The sequence below is a fragment of the Siphateles boraxobius genome, unplaced genomic scaffold, assembly GCF_051911475.1.
Source record: "Siphateles boraxobius isolate OS27281-9 unplaced genomic scaffold, OSU_SipBor_1 29, whole genome shotgun sequence".
In the NCBI taxonomy this organism is placed as follows: Eukaryota; Metazoa; Chordata; class Actinopteri; order Cypriniformes; family Leuciscidae; genus Siphateles; species Siphateles boraxobius.
The window spans coordinates 18726563-18740311 of record NW_027508908.1 but is presented as its reverse complement, the minus strand read 5'-3'; the positions used below and the strand labels follow the sequence as shown (position 1 = coordinate 18740311).

Here is a 13749-nt window from a genome sequence, read left to right as displayed (position 1 = left end):
ACTGGGCTGGCGGATATCCCGTTTTGTGAAAAAATACATTTTGTAGTAGGCTTAAAATGTACATTTTTAAATCTTATTAATGGCAGCAATTCACACTTAGATTAAGGTACATCTGTACAGTGATTTTCAATAATAAAATCCAAATGACAAAAAATGGCGTTTATCGCGTTTTGCAACCGAACTCTTCAAATAAACATTTCTGTAATCAGGTCTTCTGAAGAATATTGTAATCAAATAGTGCATTAAAACCTTTTTACAGTAACATACTGTAGATTACAGTAAATAAATGTATAATTAACAGTAAATTACTGGCAACAGTGTTGCCAGTATTTTACTGTAAAAAAACCTGGTAAGGTCTAACAGTGCACTTTAACGGCTAATATTGCCCACAACCCATCGTGCGTTGGACGGGGATTCGGTCAGAACTACAAACACGAGTGAAAAGTGTTAAAAAAAACGACAGACATGGAGGACGCGCGAGTCCGGCGGTTATGTAGAGTGGTTTAGATAAAGGGGTTTGAGTGATTAATTATCAGTATCTAACCTGACGAAAATGTATTTATTCAACGTTGTCTACATTATATTGCATCTGAAGCAACATTGTGAAATTTTGTAAAGATACGTTCAGCCATTACCTTTTAAATGCATAATTATATTCAAATTGCAAACACATGAGGAGAGTCTCGGCATGAAAGACCAACGACTGGCAGATGAACGTGCTCTCCGAAACGGTAGGAAATCAAATTAGATTGAATGGAGGATTTTGACTGTAACAAGATGATTGACAGGGAAGTTTACGGTGACAGGATGCATGCAACAGATCTGTCCGTTAAAGATGACGTGATAATATGTCCGAAAGCTTGCCTACTCTTTTGCTAAACACTCAAAAGTATGTACTTTTTCTTCACAAAATGAGTACATTCTTTTAGGTCGTAGTTTAAGTAGGCGAATTGGGACTGGGCCTAGAACTAAATCAACACAGAACATACATGTGACGCATACTTTACATTTCTAAGAATAATTTGGAAGAAGTAAATTTTTTAAAAAGACTGAAATAGATCACAGCACAGTATATAACAACCATGAGAAAAAAAGACAGGACTTGCAAATAGTCTTTGTGCATTCACTGCCACATTGTGCCTTGTCCAAAGTTCTGAATCACATATTTGAGTTGCATGTTTTATGGGGAAATTCCATAGACATAATTTATATAAACTGTACTCCTAAACATAAACCTTATAGAAAACTTTCTGCATTATTATTTTTTTTAAAGACATCATTTAGTATGGTTTAGAAGCTTTTTTCCTCATTGGGACAAAATAAATTCCCTACAAGGACAAGGATTTCGGATATTCCGATCTTTTTGGGGACATTTTGTCTCCATAACCAGTGATTGGGAATAATGGCGTTATAAATAAACAGCGTTATCTTTTTCAGTAACGAGTAATGAAACAAATTACTGTTTCCCCCGTTACAGATACTGACAATAAAATGCGGCGTTACTATAATTGAGCTCACTGAAGCGGTTTTCATCCGAGTAGGCTCTCAGCCATAGGAAATGCAAAGTTCCCTTTCGAGGGAACTCAACACTGCGTCGAGAATCGACTCTTTGGGGACGCTCCCTTAGCGTGCGCCTCTGAAGTATGAATGAAACTATTCCAATCCTGATTTGTGTTGCGTCATGACGTAACATGTGACGGCATAACCGGATGCATAAAAGCGACGCCGGCACACACACACACTAGCTTTTCGCTCTTCAGCAAGCGCTCTATGTTACGACTGTCTGTCTTATTTGGTGTTGTTTGTCTATCCCTATATATATATATTATGGCCAGCCAGCAGTTCAGAATGTGTGTGCACCCCTGTCCTCGTTTTATTACGGACGGACTCTCGAGGGAGCTTCCTGCGTACACTGTGAAGCACTACCCATGAGGGTGCTGCGGTCCCGGCTGGCGTGCTTTGATAAGCTCGGTCAGGCTCGCGTTCCCCGCGGTTCTGGTCCCGCGTCTCAGATCGTGGGGTTTGCAGCGGGATCTTGCAGATGAGAATGAGACTGCTGCGGCACTTTCTCATTCTTCATCTGAAGATCCCGAAGCCCCTGTGAGTGGTGCAGAAGCCCGCGCTGCGGCTTCTTCTGCCCACGACCAGGTCCCGGTGCTTGAGCTCTCTGCTTCCGAGGAGGCAGAGGGGATCAGCATCGAGGATGACCGTGAGTCGAGCGCGCCAGTTCACGGCCAAGCTTATGAGGAGCTGGTGGAGGTTGTGACTCGTGCCGTGGCCAGACTTAACATCAGCTGGCCACAAGATGAGCAGGGAACGCGAGTCGTAAGCAAGTTAGACAAGCGTTTCCTGCGGCACAGGTCACAGCCTCAGCGCCGGGGTTTGCCGTTTTTCCCCGATCTCCACAAAGAGATCTCGAGATCGTGGGATAAACCGCATTCGTCCCGTGTCTCCCGTCCATCTGTTGTCGATTATAGCAATGTTGTGGGGGCACGGGATATGGGTTATGGGAAGATGCCTAAAGTCGAAGAAGCTCTAGCCGGTTATCTATCTCCTGAGTCGGCATCTTCCCTTAAAACCCCTGCGCTGCCTAGTAAGCCCTGCAGAGATACATCTGCTTTAATAGGCAGGGCTTACATGGCGGCAGGTCGGGCTGGTTTATGTCTGCACTCTATGGCTATCTTGCAGGCATACCAGGCCGATCTCCTGAAAGATTTGGACGAGGGGGAGGGGCCAACTCCTGAAGATATTTCAGAGTTGCGCAAAGCCACAGATTTGTCTCTCCGGGCCACTAAAGAGACGGCCCGCGCTATTGGCCGCTCTATGGCAGCTATGGTGGCCACGGAGAGGCATCTGTGTCTCAATTTATCTGGTCTAAAGGAGAAAGATAAATCTGTTCTGCTGGATGCGCCGCTTTCGCCTTCTGGCCTGTTCGGCGACGCCGTTACATCGGTCGTCGACAGGTTTCAGGAGGCGAAGAAGCAATCTGCGGCGTTCCAGCAGTTCCTCCCCCGAAAATCGAAGTCCAAATCGAGTAGGGTGGGGCAAGAACATCAGCCCCAGCCATCAACCAGCTCCTCACACCGGGCAGAGCAAAGGGAGAGCGTTTCCTCTAGAGCCCCTCCTCCGGGAGCTTGGCAACGGAGGAAACGCTCCCAGCAGAAGCCCCCCAGCCAGAAGGGCGATTTAAGGGATGTCCTTCAGGCTAGGAGGGCTTCAGGAAAGAGGTCCTAGCCAGAGTGGTGGGACCTCTGAGGGCTGTCCCCTCCGTTGTAGAACAACCGAGGTTGTTCTCACAGCGGAGCCCTCTAGGAAACGATGTGAGTTGCCCGCCGTCGGTGACGCTTCGGGCCGCATCATATTCCAGCGAACGCACTGTGGGTCGTTTTTCTCGAAAAATAAAAAACGAGCATCAGTTATGGTCACGAAAACCGTATCGACTACACCCTGCCGGTCTTCCGCTTCAGGGGGTCGAGAAGGGTGCACGAAAAACACCAGAGGCCAGTCTCGAGAGGCTGGTTCCCTTAGTAGATTTTGTAGAGGCATGGTATCATCTTCCCAACATATCTGCATGGGTCCTGCATATAATAAAGTCAGGGTACAGACTGCAGTTTGGGCACCGCCACCCCAAATTTTCTGGGGTGGTGCAGACTACAGTGGTTCCAGAGCAGGCTCAGGTGATGGAACAAGAAGTGCAATCTCTGCTGCTAAAGGAGGCCATAGAACGTGTTCCTCATTCAGACAGGGAGTCCGGATTTTACAGGCGGTACTTTATAGTTCCAAAGAAGGATGGGGGGTTGAGGCCAATTCTAGATCTCAGGGTTTTGAACCTGTCTCTGATGAAGCTCAGGTTCAAAATGCTCACTATTCCTGTCATCGTGAGTCAAATAAGATCCGAGGACTGGTTTGTCACGATAGATCTAAAAGACGCCTATTTTCACGTATCCATTCTTCCATGTCACAGGAAGTTCCTGAGGTTCGCTTTCGGGGCGAAGCTTACCAATATCGGGTTCTTCCGTTCGGCCTAGCACTCTCTCCCCGCACATTCACCAAATGTATGGATGCAGCACTTGCTCCACTGAGACTTCAGGGCATCCGCATACTGAATTATATCGACGACTGGCTCATTCTGGCCCAGTCTCGAGAAATGGCAGTTCGGCATCGAGATGTCGTCCTTGGCCACATTCAAAAATTGGGGTTGAGACTCAACACAAAGAAGAGTGTGTTAGAACCTTCCCAGTCCACAACGTTTCTAGGCGTTGTGTGGAACTCGACTACGATGCAGGCACGCTTGTCTCCGGCGCGTATCGAGTCCATTCTGGCGATGATGTCCAAGTTAAAGCTAGGCCAGGCCACTACTGTAAAGCAATTCCAAAGACTGCTGGGCCTCATGGCAGCGGCATCCAACATTATACCTTTGGGCCTTCTACACATGAGGCCCCTTCAGTGGTGGCTGAAAGCCAAGGGGTTTTCCCCCAAGGGGAATCCATTTCGTATGATCAGAGTAACGCGCAGATGCCTTCGTTCTCTAATAATATGGAAGAAACCTTGGTTCCTGTCCCAAGGGCCAGTGTTAGGAGCGTCATGTCGCCGGAAAACCGTTTCGACAGACGCCTCCCTCACTGGCTGGGGCGCGGTCATGGACGGCCGCTTTGCCAGGGGTCTGTGGCAGGACCATCATCATTCTTGGCACATTAATTGTCTAGAGATGTTGGCTGTGTTCAGGGCTCTGAGGACATTCCTTCCAGACATCAAGGGTTACCATGTCCTAGTACGATCGGACAATACATCAGTGGTAGCTTATCTAAACCGACAAGGGGGACTCAGATCGCGCCCTCTGTGCAGACTGGCGCATCAGGTTATTCTCTGGTCCCAAGGGAAAATACTGTCTATCAGAGCTATGTATATTCCGGGGGTTCAGAATCAGGGAGCAGACATCCTGTCGAGGCAGGGGCTGAGGCCCGGGGAATGGAGACTTCATCCAGATGTGGTGAAGTTGATATGGGAGAAGTTTGGGCCCATGGAAGTGGATTTATTCGCGTCTCGAGAGACGTCCCACTGCCCACTTTGGTTCTCCCTCTCACATCCAGCCCCACTGGGGTTGGATGCCATGGTACAGGCCTGGCCGAGGCTTCGCCTGTACGCATTTCCCCCGATCGCTCTGCTTCCGGCAGTCCTGGAGAGGGTCCGTCAGGAGGGCATCAGTCTACTTCTGGTTGACCCAATGTGGCCGACCCGGGTATGGTTTTCAAATATAATTTCGCTCCTGATAGCTCAGCCATGGCAGATTCCTCTGAGGAGGGATCTATTGTCTCAGGTGGAGGGCACAATCTTCCACCCTCAACCAGAGCTGTGGAAACTGTGGGCCTGGCCTCTGAGGGGGTTCAGTACCTAAACACTGGTCTATCAGCCGGGGTGGTTGAAACCATACTTAGCTCTAGGGCTCTGTCTACTAGGAGATTATATGGCCTCAAGTGGAATGTTTTCGTTACTTGGTGTAGAGAACATAATTTAGACCCAGTTAACTGCCCGGTGGCTTCAGTTCTGGAGTTTCTTCAAGATCGTTTCTCTGCGGGTCTCTCCCCTTCCACGCTTAAGGTGTACGTGGCTGCCATTGCGGCTTTCCATGCGCCATTAAGTGATGGGCCTCCGGGGAGGCACCAGCTGGTCATTCGTTTTCTCCGTGGTACTTGGAGGATGAGACCGACAACCAGGTCCAGGGTTCCTGCCTGGGACCTGGCAGTGGTTCTGGAAGGGTTATCCCTGGCCCCCTTCGAACATCTTCAGTCGGCTTCGCCTAAAGATCTTACCTACAAATTGGTCTTTCTCTTAGCCATTACCTCTCTTAAGAGGGTGGGAGATCTCCAAGCCCTGGCAGTGACACCAGCTTGCTTGGAGTTTGCCCCTGGCAAGGTTAAGGCCTTTTTGCACCCGAGACCGGGCTATGTGCCTAAAGTGCCTGCTAATACGGCTAGGTCTACGACCCTTCAGGCTTTCCATCCTCCACCTCATGTGTCGGCAGAAGAAGAGAAGCTTCATTTGCTCTGCCCCGTCAGAGCTTTGAGTATTTATCTCGAGAGGTCCTCTTCTTGGAGGAGGTCGGACCAACTGTTAGTGTGTTTCGGGTCACCTAGGAGAGGGCTCCCGGCATCCAAGCAAACCATTAGTAATTGGATTGTGCAGGCTATTGCCTTGGCTTATGAGGTGCACAATTTGCCTTCACCTATGGCCATAAGGGCTCATTCTACTAGAGGCATGGCGTCCTCTAAAGCCCTCCTCTTGGGAGTTCCCCTCCAGGAGATCTGTGAGGCAGCCGGTTGGGCTACCCCACACACTTTTATTAGGTTCTATAGTCTGCACCTCCCCAGTACGCCTGCCGCACGTGTGCTCTCGTCCTGCTGAGTGCCTGAATCAGTTTCACTCCTGGGCAGGCCTGTCTTCGGTGCGTGGCCTAGTGGGCATTCGTTCCCCAAAGAGTCGATTCTCGACGCAGTGTTGAGTTCCCTCGAAAGGGAACGTCTCGGGTTATGACTATAACCCTTGTTCCCTGAGAAGGGAACGAGACACTGCGTCGTCCTGCAACGCCCCTCGAGGCCTTAGAGCGTCTTGCTTCATCGCTAGGCTAGTGTGTGTGTGTGCCGGCGTCGCTTTTATGCATCCGGTTATGCCGTCACATGTTACGTCATGACGCAACACCAATCAGGATTGGAACAGTTTCATTCATACTTCAGAGGCGCACGCTAAGGGAGCGTCCCCAAAGGGTCGATTCTCGACGCAGTGTCTCGTTCCCTTCTCAGGGAACAAGGGTTATAGTCATAAGCAGAGACGTTTTGTCTCTGGTGTTTATGAGGCTGGACTGGACAAAAGCGAAGCGAACGCCGTGATTATGCTCGACAATGTGCGAGAGAGACAGAGGTTGTTCGAGCATTATACAGTATAGTTTGTTTATAAATAAATTACAAATTTCAGCATTAGAATAATCTCTATAGCCTATTGGTATCATCTGCAACGTTTTAATTCATTTACATGGTTATAAAAATAAAATCTAAAAACAACATGCAGAGAACTGTTTAGGTTATAAAAATAAAACCTAAAACTAACAGGGAACGTTCTAGTATTATTCTCCGGGGCCTAATGGAGTTCCGTACAGAGTGTACAAGAGTGCTTCAGGAGTTCTAAGGATTCTGTGGAAATTGATAAAAGTGGCTTGGGAAAAGCAGGTTGTACCTAGATCATGGCGCCGAGCAGGGGGAGTCTTTATACCCAAAGAAAAAGATGCTGAAAGCATCAGTCAATTTCGCCCTATTTCACTATTAAACGTCGAAGGCAAATTTTCTTCAGCATTATTGCCCAGAGATTGTCAACCTACCTATTAAAGAATGGCTTCATTGACACTTCAGTTCAAAAAGCGGGCATTCCAGGATTCTCAGGCTGCTTAGAACATATCAGTGTTATCTGGCAACGAATACAATCAGCTAAAAAGGAGAGGAAGGAGCTCCACGTGACATTCCTGGATTTGGCTAATGCATATGGTTCAGTGCCATATGAGCTTCTTTGGGCATCATTTGATTTTTTCAGGGTACCGATGTCGATAACAAATTTAGTGAAAGCCTATTTTGGAGATTTGCAATTTAGTTTCTCAACTCCAGAATTCAGCACTACATGGCAATGCTTAGAGGTTGGAATAATGGCAGGATGCACCATTTCTCCACTGGCTTTTACCATGGCAATGGAAGTAATCATTAGGGCATCAAAATGGGTAGTAGGAGGAGAGCGCTTGGCTTCTGGGATGCGACTACCGCCAATCAGAGCATACATGGATGACATGACAACCATGACTACAACGGTAGCCTGCACTAATCGGTTATTGGGGAAGTTAAGAGATAATATTGAATGGGCACAAATGCAATTTAAGCCCTCTAAATCAAGGAGCATCTCAATAGTTAAAGGCAAGGTAGTAGATAAAATATTCTTCATTAATGGTGAGGCAATACCAACAGTTTCTCAGAAGCCAGTGAAGAGTCTAGGGAGATGGTACGATGGGGATCTAAAGGACACAGTTCGAGTGGGAGAAGTTAGACGACAAGCAGTGGAAGGGTTGAAGAGCATAAACAGCTGTGCTCTACCAGGCAAACTAAAACTCTGGTGCTTTCAGTTTGGTCTACTGCCAAGGTTGCTGTGGCCACTGACTGTGTACGAGGTTTCTTTGACAACAGTGGATAAGCTGGAAGCGTTAATAAGTTCATACATCAGGAAATGGTTGGGAGTTCCACGCTGCCTCAGCAGAGTGGGACTTTATAGTAAAGGAGTATTGCAGCTGCCAGTCTCTGCTTTAACCGAGGAGTTTAAGTGTGCCAAGGTCAGACTGGAAATGACCTTAGCAGAGTCACGCGACAAATGTGTAAGGGAGGCAGCCCCTGTGGTAAAAACTGGTAGAAAGTGGTCAGCAAAGAAATCTGTAGTAGAGGCAAAGGCTGACCTTCAAATTGGGGATATCGTGGGACAGGTACAGCATGGAAGAGGGGGTTTTGGGCTCAGTTTAGCTCCTCCTAAATGGCACAAGGCAGGCCCAGCTCAAAGGAGGAAGCTGGTAGTCAACGAGGTGCGAAAGCAGGAGGAGAGGATGAGATGTATAAAGGCCATTTCCCAGGCCAAGCAGGGAGAGTGGATGAGATGGGAGAGTGTGGAACAACGAAAAATGGGCAGGCAAGACCTTTGGTCAATGGAAGAGAGTAGGATCAGTTTCCTTATTAGGTCAACATATGATGTTCTCCCATCACCGCAGAACCTAAACCTCTGGGTAGGAGAGGATCCCTCTTGTCCTTTGTGTTCATCACCTGCCACATTAAGGCACATTTTGACAGGATGTAAGGTGGCTCTTAGCCAAGGTCGGTTTACTTGGCGCCATGACCAAGTATTGCGATGTTTGGCTTTAGCATTGGAAGGCAAGCGTAGTATGACCAATAAGTTGCCGCCTGTTCTAGCAAAATATTACACGCAGAAGACAATATTCCTCCGCCCAGGCGAGCAACCACCAAGAAAAGGTGCTAACACCAATTCTCGCCCAGGACAACTGGAAGCTGCTAGGGACTGGAAGATGCTGGCTGATCTTGATCAACGGCTTATTTTTCCACCTGAGATTGCCACCACTAACCTACGACCAGATATTGTTTTGTGGTCTGGATCAGCACGCATTGTTCAACTGATAGAGTTAACAGTGCCATGGGAGGATGTGGTAGATGAGGCATATGAGAGGAAGAAATTGCGGTATGCTCATCTGGCCACTGAAGCAGAACAGTGAGGATGGAGAGTCCAGGTTTATCCAGTGGAAGTGGGTTGTCGAGGTTTTGTGGCACACTCTACAACCCGGTTCCTCAGAGACGTCGGATTCAGTGGTCAAGAGTTGCGTCGCACAGTAAAGAACTTATCTGAAGCAGCAGAAAGGAGCAGCAACTGGCTGTTGTTGAGACGGAAAGATTCTAGCTGGCTGAGTACAGGCCGCCATGCTACGGTTTCGTAGAATTCTTGAAAACTTGAAGGGTGTTGGTTTATTTGTATAGGTTGTATAGTATTTACAGTCATTACGTTCCTGTGTATATTGCGTGAATGACAGGATGTTGGGCAGATATTGTGTTTTGCGGTAGGTGGTATACCATACGGAACCGTTGCCACTGAAACTGCATATTAACGCACCAGTGGGGCTCGACAGCCTTAGTCAAACGGGTTGGCGCGTATGGTTGGGTTGCGGAGAGATTGTGAGATTGTGGTTAGGTCTCAGCAGCACTGTTGGTTTATTTGTAGAGGTTGTATAGTATTTACAGTCATTACGTTCCTCTGTATATTGCGTGAATGACGGGTGGTTGGGCAGATATTGTGTTTTGCGGTAGGTGGTATGCCATACGGAACCGTTGCCACTGAAACTGCATATTAACGCACCAGTGGGGCTCGACCGCCTTAGTCAAACGGGTTGGCGCGTATGGTTGGGTTGCGGAGAGATTGTGAGATTGTGGTTAGGTCTCAGCAGCACTGTTGGTTTATTTGTAGAGGTTGTATAGTATTTACAGTCATTACGTTCCTCTGTATATTGCGTGAATGACGGGTGGTTGGGCAGATATTGTGTTTTGCGGTAGGTGGTATGCCATACGGAACCGTTGCCACTGAAACTGCATATTAACGCACCAGTGGGGCTCGACAGCCTTAGTCAAACGGGTTGGCGCGTATGGTTGGGTTGCGGAGAGATTGTGAGATTGTGGTTAGGTCTCAGCAGCAAGAGGGAAGTAGAGGTCAGTAAGCTGGGCTGAGTTGAGTGGGGGACGGAGGGGGGTGACTCTGGGACGCCAGAGTCACTGTCGAGCCCTCTTGAGGTGTCGTGGGCTAGTCGACGAAACACTGAGGACGGAAGGTGCCCACTTGAAGACCCTAGATATGTTCCCTACTCCGCTCAATCCAGAGGGTTGTTATGGGGGGACCGCACTGTGGTTGCAGCCGTTGTGTGTGCTGACGCGCAAATACACTATTAACACCAGACAGAAGGAGATTCACGTCACCAGATGGAAAGAAGCGTAAATGGATGGAGAAGCATAGGTTACTGTAAAGCTACGTCTTAGTTGGTGCTTATCTTGGCGAAAGCCGAGTACAAATCAGCATGAAGTTTTAACATCTAATCTCGTGTAATGGAAATCATAATCCTAAGGTTATAAAATAAAACCCGAAAATAACCTGCAGGGAACGTTCCCAGAAAACATTGTTTGACCGGTTGTGAACACGTATGGCAAAACACGCCTAGAATATGGCTTAAATAACCTGACGATGACATTCTCTGTAGGTGATAAAAATAAAACCCCAAAATATTATATTTTATTATTATTATTATGTATTATTTTTGTTTGTACCCTGTAAAGTATTATATTGAGAGCACTTGTTAAACTGTTTACTTTTGAGGAAGAAAATACTTCAAGTAGGCTACAGTATAGCCCCTTTCACACAGCGCGTTGATCCCAGGAAATTGTCGGGAAATTGCCAGAACACCTTCTGTGTGAACGCAAACACGACCCGGGATTGATGCCGGGATCGATGCCGGGTTGGGGACCTAGTAACATTGCCGTGTTCAGTCCCCAGTCCCAGTGCGGTGTGTGAACAAAAGCTGTAATCAATGCCGTGTCGTAATGATGGTGCTGAAGCCGGGATCGTTCACCCAGCGTGAAACGGTACGTAATGCACTAGTTTATGATCGAATCAGAGAAAGAAAATGCACAAGCGTGGTTTCTCAAGAGAGAAATTGCAGCTCATAAGCAAACTATAGACGCTGCTGAGACATCGATGTCACGTGTCTTTACGGGATTTTTACCGGTTGTGTGTGAACGCACTCTCTGATTCCGGAAAATCACTGGCAGTGTGAATGAACCAAAGTCAAACGAACCCGGTCAAATCCCAGGTGACTTTTATCTGTGTATTTTCCGGAATCTCTGTGTGAAAGGGGCTTATGTCTACCAGTTGTGAAGTTGTGACAGATTTATCATTTTAATTTGCACTACAAAGTGTGCAAGTATATTTTTTTATTATTATTTATTCATTTTTGGTACATTTCAGAAGCATAATTTATTTTTAGACTTATTTGTTGTCCAGTTGTGGTCTGTGCAATTTTAACTATTATGGTTCTAAACCATCTATTGTGTTTTATTGTTCTACTATAAAGCCCCTTTCACACAGCGCGTTGATCCCGGGAAATTGCCAGAACGCCTTCTGTGTGAATGCAAACCCGACCCGGGATTGATGCCTAGATCGATGCCGGGTTGGGGACCTAGTGACATTGCTGGGATCAGTCCCGGAACGCGCGCTGTGTGAACACAAGCCGTAATCAATGCCGTGTCGTAATGATGACGCTGAAGTGAAGTGAAAGCAGGCTACTGAAACATTACTTAATGCGCTAGTTTATGATCGTATCAGAGAAAAAAATGCACAAGCATAGTTTTTGAGAGAGAAATCGCAGCTCATAAGCAAACTATAGACGCTTCTGAGACATTACATGTCACATCGATGTCACATGTCTTTACGGGATTTTTACGGGTTGTGTGTGAACGCACTCTCTGATTCCGGAAAATCACTGGCAGTGTGAATGAACCAAAATCAAACGAACCCGGGTCAAATCCCGGGTCACTTTATCAGTGTATTTTCCGGAATCTCTGTGTGAAAGGGGCTTAGTAGGGATAGCATTTAAAATTATATATTGAATTCAATAGCCTTCTCTAACATTGTCCCACAGCAACATTCAAATAATGTAGATTAGTGTACAATGTTTTATTTTACTTTAATTCATTCTATTTAGTGAAAATTTCATTAATTTAACATTTAATATTGGGGGCATCCAAGTTATTTGACTTTTTTTTTAAAGTAACGTAATAGTTACTTTCCCTGTTAATTAGTTACTTTTATAATGATGAAACTCAGTTACTAACTCTGTCAGGGTTTGGGTGTGATGAAAGTAGCAAGGACTAAAAACTTCCCCAAGGGAGAAAACAAGACAGACTTGACTAAACGTGGCCCCCCACACACACACAGACAGACTTGACTAAACGTGGCCCCACACACACACACACACACACAGACTTGACTAAACGTGGCCCCACACACACACACACACACACAGACTTGACTAAACGTGGCCCCACACACACAGACTTGACTAAACGTGGCCCCAGACAGACAGACAGACAGACAGACATACAGACACACATAGTGATGTGTCCTCCCGTATCGAGGCTTCGGAGCGTGTGTTGAGTAATCCGGGATGATTTCTGTGAACCGCGTATCGAGGCTTGTGTCAGTGACGTGGAAATATAAGGGCCAGCAAAATGCAATGGATTCCCCCTCACATTTTGTTGACTTGGGACTTTGCGAGTTTGTTAGCGATCTATTCAAACTTCTTTTTTTTGCGATGGAACCATGCGATGTCATTATAATCACACTGCACGTTTTACATTTATTGTACACTTGATGGCACAATAGAGCAAATGAAGCATCATGAAGCGTCGGCACATGAGTGAACCAATTGGATGGAACGCTTCAATGATTTATGAAGCTTCATCCCGCCATCACTATACACACACACACACACACACACACACACACACACACGGAACATAGATGGGTAGAATTATGACGACGAACCAGCACAGGACTGCAAACACAAGGAGAATAAACAGGGAAGCAAACAAAAGCAGGTAACGAGAGAGGACAGGTGGGGCAAATTAATCAATGATCAGGTAACAAGATGGGCGGGGTTAGACAATCAACAGGAGAGCACATGGCACAAGGAAACACGACAAGCCATGTGCTCACACCAAACATGAAAAAAAAAACAAGCACATGGCCAGTAAAGCAAATCACAAGCCATGTGCTCACACAAAACGACACATGAACACACTAATGAAAACAACTAATGAAGTACATGACAAGCCATGTGCTCACACAAAACGACACATGAACACACTAATGAAAACAACTAATGAAAACGACTAATGAAAACACTCATAAGCCACGTGTTCACAGAAAACATGACATGAAAGCATGCAGCCAGTGAAAAACACAACTTGCATGCAACACAGCACAAGACAAAATATGAAATCAAAGCACATGAAACAAGGCACACAGACAAGACAAAACAGGAGTGTCTGGGCTCTGTCACAAAACCAAGCAATAGACTAGACAGATGTGACAGAACCCTGACACTATCCCTCCTCTAAATGGACG

At 46.7% G+C, this 13749-nt stretch overlaps 1 protein-coding gene across 1 annotated transcript in view; it reads left to right on the top strand.

The window, feature by feature from the left end:
• The first annotated feature begins 716 nt into the window (after positions 1-716).
• Positions 717-13749, top strand: part of LOC143753933 (uncharacterized) — a 379044-nt gene continuing 366011 nt past the window's right edge. Inside the window, exon 1 of the mRNA XM_077246838.1 lies at positions 717-731. The gene's annotated coding sequence lies outside the window, so the exon portion shown is untranslated. The remainder of the gene's footprint in view (positions 732-13749) is intronic.